Below are 6,000 nucleotides of genomic sequence, written 5' to 3' on the forward strand. Positions count from 1 at the left end.
GCAGAATTCCAGCAGTGAAACAATGAGACCATTCAATTTCAAATTTTAGTTCAATTTAATTTATGTTTGGTTTGAAATATTTCGGTTTCGGTTAAGTTTAACAATTCAAACATTTTTTAGTTCTCTTGTGCACATATTTATTTTCGCTAATAATTTAAATTTAAAAATTAAAAGATCTAAACAAAAAGTCCACAAAGCATATTTCAAAATTTTCAATATAAAATAAGTTCAAACCAAACTGACATCTTTACCTGTTTGTCTGCCGTCCGATAGTAATATCACAAACTCGTAAAGAAAATTTGAGAACAAAGAACAATTGTAAAAATTTGAATTAATGAATTGAAGATTTAATATATATATATATATATATATATATATATATATATATATATATATATATATATATATATATATAGGCGGGTTCAGGTGCGGTAGTGTCTTACGGTGCGGTTATTTCTTACGGTGCGGCAACACCAATAGTTCACCAAATATGCACCATCAACGTTAGGAAATACACCACACAAAACAGAGTAAACAGAGCCCTGCATCACCAAACACACACCATTAGGTGTGAGTAAAAACACCATACACTGTTCGGAAATACACCATTGGGGGTGGTGAGTTATATGATGTGGTGGTGAGTTATATGATGTGTTTTTTTGAGTCTGTGGTGTATTTTGTGATGTTTTATTACATTTCATTGGGGTGTGTTTTTATTACACTGTTGGTGCATATTGTTAACACTGTTAGTGTATTCTGAAATTTGACCGCACCGCCGCACCGTAAGACCCCGCCGCATATGAGCGCTCTTATATATATATATATATATATATATATATATATATATATATATATATATAATCGGCCGATTTTTAATATTAAACCAAAACCAAACTATTCGATTTGATTTCAATTCGATTTGTCTCGATTTGAATAACCCGAACCGAATGTACACCCTACTCTGGGCCATATGCTAATAGTATAGAAGGCATGGAATAATTTCAACTTGACATCATCAACTCATCAATTCAAGCAACCTAATTTTTTCATTTACTACGATTCAGTGTCTTGTAATATATCTTGTAAAAATTTATTCAAGAATTTTCAATCTGTCCCTATTTTGATTTATAAATTTAATATAAAGCCATGACCCCACTTATGATAGAGCAAAATAGGATATGATGCATATCCATAACTACCTGTTTGATAGGGTGAATTTTATTAATTTAAAAAAAAATTACAAAAGAGAACTTTTATTCATCAATTACGTGATATTTTCAAATTTAATTTCAATTAATAATGTGATCATATTTTTAAAATTATATTCATTTCATTTCACCAGGACTATGTGGTCTAATGGTACTCGGGTTAAACTTTCATTTGAAAGATTATGAGTTTGAGCCCTAGTGGAGACGGGGCGTTATTGGTTTTTTGTGTTTCAATAGGTTGAGAAAGTATATGAACAGATACTACATTGTAATAGAGCTAGTAGCATTCAAAAAAAAAAAAATATTCATTTCATTTCATTTTCATAAAAAAAGAATAGTTAAAAAGTAAATTATTACGGAGTATCTTTCTTTTGTTACTTTTTTTTTTTGAAAGTAAATCAATTCGATTTATAGATGTGACGGAACAAAGTCAGGAGGGAAATAGTCCCAGTACAAACTGTTAGTCTGACTATAGGCTATTATAGTTAATGAATGAGCTAAAAACTTATAAGATCGCGAAATAAAATGGATAGAACAGTAATCAAAGTGCGTGGTGATTGATTAATTTTGGTTATTTTATATAAGAATCATGAATATTAAAAAAAAAAAAAAATAGTTGGGTCACACTTGTGTGAAACCGCCTCACGGATCCTTATCCTTATCCTTATCCGTGAAAGGAGTCGGGTCGGGTTAGACCAATATGCAAATGTAATACTAAATTACTTTTAATTAAGAATGAATGAGTCTCTTCCACTCAACCACACCCTCAGGCGTTTGCTTCTTGCATCTAATACTCCATTCAATTTTCACAATTTCACTTTCCTAAATATAGTCTTCCAGGCTCTAGCCTTGTTCTCAGATGACATGTAGTGACTCTCCTATATGGAGAGGTCATGAGATCAAGCCTCAATCAAAGCAGTATAGATGAACAGATATTACAATGTAATAGAGTCAATAGTACTCGAAAAAAAAAAAAGTCTATAATTCCACTTCCTTGAAACAAAGATAATTCCACTTCCTTGAAACATCCTATTTTCACAATTTCACTTTCCTAAATATAGTCTTCCAGGCTCTAGCCTTGTTCTCAGATGACATGTAGTGACTCTCCTATATAGAGAGGTCATGAGATCAAGCCTCAATCAAAGCAGTATAGATGAACAGATATTACAATGTAATAGAGTCAATAGTACTCGAAAAAAAAAAAGTCTATAATTCCACTTCCTTGAAACATCCTTCTCACAAGTGTGAGAATTCCAAAAGATAATTCCACTTCCTTGAAACATCCTTCTCACAAGTGTGAAAATATCAAAAAATTCAAAAAAAAAAAAATTATATACTTTCCTTCATTAACTTTAAAATTTACCTGCATTTGGGAGGATGTAAATCACGGTAACTCAATGACTCAGCAGACACTAGACAGGGCTAAATGTCGGTGCGTACAAGGGATCTTCCCACTTTAAGCATAATCTCCCATTGTCACTGCCCGAGGATCGAACCATGATCTCTTTTAAATACTGCCTACTGAATCATTAAGCTAAACCCGTACGAACACAATAGTCAAATTACCTTGTTTGGTGCAGTGGAGCACTCCAATGAAGTGGGGCAAATGAGAAAATTAGAATGGTAAATTAAAGATATTTTGCTTAATAGTGTGATGAAACAAGTTGAATACATGAGGTACCAAGACTATGTGGTCTAATGGCACCCGGATTGGATTTCTATTTGGAAGGTTGTAAGTTTGAACTTCAGTGGAGGCGTTATTAGCTTTTTGTGTTTCAGTAGATTGAGAAAGTATATAAATAGATACTACATTGTAATAGAGTTACTAGCATTCAAAATAAAAAGTTGAATACATGAGGTGAAAGGACTGTCATGATCATCAATATCTAAGATGCATGAAAGAAAATACAATAAATAAAAAGGTGACTTTATTTATTCAATTATACCATGCCATGTAAGTCACCGTGTATGATAAATCAAATTTATCAATTGAGAATTTTAAAAAAATCACAAGTATTTAATTGATATATATTTTTGTATTTTCTTATAATGTTAAAATAAAAAATAAAATAAAAAGTGAGAGTATGAGTAATATTTTTGTTGGATTAATATTTTTTTTGAGTGACAAGAACAATCTGTAGTCATTACCCGTGAATGTGCACGGACTAAATCATGTTTTATGACCTTAGTCGATATTGTTGGGTTAATACTTAACAGGTCATTTGGCAAGCAAATCAAGGGTAAGTTTGTCTATTCATTATCTTTTTTCTATACTTTTTTCTATACATCCGACATAGAATAAAAGTTATTGGGGGAGGGGTGATAATTAGAGTTCCATGAAATGAGGGATTACAATCCCTTCTAAAGGCATCCATAGTCGATTTCACTCTTTTTTCTTAACCGGTGATGTTCTAGGTAAATAACGTAATTTAAAAAATTAAGGATTTAGGTAGCAAATGAATAAAAATTTCATATATCTAAGACCTTGTGGTCCAATGGTACCAAGTTGAACTCCCACATGGGAGGTTGTAGGTTTGAGTCTCAGTGGGAGAGGAACAAAGCAGCTTCGTCCCGCACAGGCATATCAAGGACAATGAAAATTGACCTTGAAAAAGCCTATGATAGGCTGTCTTGGAATTTCTTGCGCAACACTTTGACGGAGCTTGGCATCAACAATCATTGGATTAATATCATAATGGAATGCGTATGTACCCCGAGACTTGCTATTCTCTGGAAAGGGGAACAACTAAACTGGATTTATCCAACAAGAGGTTTAAGAGAATGGGACCCCGCAAAAATTGGAGGGCTGAAATCTCTCACATATTTTTTGCTGATGATATGGTTTTAGTTGCAGAAGCCACTGTGGACCAAATGAAGATTGTGAGGCATTGTTTAGCCGAGTTTGAGGAACTTTCAGGTCAAAAAGTTAGTTTGCAGAAATCCCAAATCTTCTTCTCCAAGAATATTGATTCAGAGCTCTTTCAAGCCATTGCACAAGAGGCAGGAATCCCAACTACGAATAATTTATGACGGTATCTCGGGGTCCCTTCAGTTCATGGGAGAGTTACTAAGAATCTCTTTGTACCTTTAATTGATAAATTTGACACAAGACTAACAGGTTGGAAAGGGAAGCATATGACTTTGGCAAGGAGGGTAACTCTTACTCAAAGCGTCCTGAGTGCAATGCCTTACTTTATGATGCAATCTATGTATATCCCTAAAGGAATTTGCGACACCATTGAGAAAAAAAAAATAAGATCGTTTATTTGGGGGGACGGTACACGTACACCTAGTCAGCTGGAACTTGATCACCATGCCAAAGGATCGTGGAGGGCTAGAGTTCAGGAAAATTGGAGAAATGAACCTAGCTTTCCTGGCTAAAAACGGTTGGAGGATCCTAACAGAGAAGGATAAATTCTGGGCCAAGGTTCTGTACGAAAAATACATGCATGCAAAACCTAGCACCCAAACCTTTAAGTGGAAACAGAACATCTCAAATTTATGGCGAGGATTGTGTGCGGCTAACCATATCCTACGGGAAGGGCTGGGCATACGTAAAAAAACGGCAACAAGATGGCTCTTATACAGAGGAGTTATACTGGAAGCTGGAGAGCAGTGGTCGTTGCTCAGTAACTTCAGCCTACACTCTAGCGACTAAGGTGGAGAACGAGGAGCAAGATAAAGCCTGGAAATCCATCTGGAAACTCAAGGTACCAAGGAAGATCGCCAACTTTGTGTGGTTACTTAAGCATAAAAAGTTGATAACAAACTTGGAAAGAAGAAGGAGAGGGTTCACAACAGATGCGAGATGCCCTCAATGCAGACACAACGATGAAGACATAAGCCATTGCATACGTGACTGCACCGAAGCGAGAATAATCTGGGAAGTATTTCTACCCCCTGGGGCTAATAGATGGTTCTATACTATGAATTATGATATGTGCCTGAATTTGAATGTTGCAGGAAAATTGAAAAATGACGCACAAGAAGACTAGAACATCCTCTTCTCGCTAATAATTTGGTGGGTGTGGAAATGGAGATGCAACGCGGTGTTCAGGAAAGAATAAAGAGACCTGAGCAGCAAAATTGCATGGATACGTGACCAACGAATGGAGACTCAAAGAGCATATGATCGCCAGGAATGTACACACATAGCGCATCCAATGGAGGGTGAGACCAACTGGAACAACCATGGTTGCAGTATTCTACACACCGATATCTCTTTCACCTTAGAGGAGCAGCTGGCCGGTTGTGGAGGTATCTTGCGAAACCTGATAGGCGATTGGTTGAAAGGTTTCAATTGCATGACGAGAATTAGCAATGCTACTGAAGGTGAACTTTGGGCGATTTACCTCGGCCTAAAATAGGCTTGGGAGATTGGTCAGAGAAGGGTCAAAGGGCTAACGGACTCCCTACAGGCGGTGCTTTGGCTCACCAGCGAGACGGAACCCCTAGGAAATTGCGGGAATCTGATCAGATGGTGCAAAGATTGGCCGGAGAGTGAGTGGACGGTCATTATTGAACATACACCAAGGAGGAACAATGTTGTTGCAGATGAGCTCGCTAGAATGGCTTTGCGAAGACACTGTGATTGAATTGAGTTCCACGAGCCACTAGAGTGCATTATGGATCACTTAAGGAGAGACCGAGGGTTCTTCACAGAAGGCTTTAGGTCTTAGTTTTACAGAGATCACCCCCTTCTCTTCTTTTCAAAAAAAAAAAAAAAAAAAGGATATGATGCATATCCATAACTACCTGTTTGATAGGGTCAATTTTTATTTTTATTTTTTTT

The sequence above is a fragment of the Ipomoea nil genome, unplaced genomic scaffold (assembly GCF_001879475.1).
Source record: "Ipomoea nil cultivar Tokyo-kokei standard unplaced genomic scaffold, Asagao_1.1 scaffold1421, whole genome shotgun sequence".
NCBI lineage: Eukaryota > Viridiplantae > Streptophyta > Magnoliopsida > Solanales > Convolvulaceae > Ipomoea > Ipomoea nil.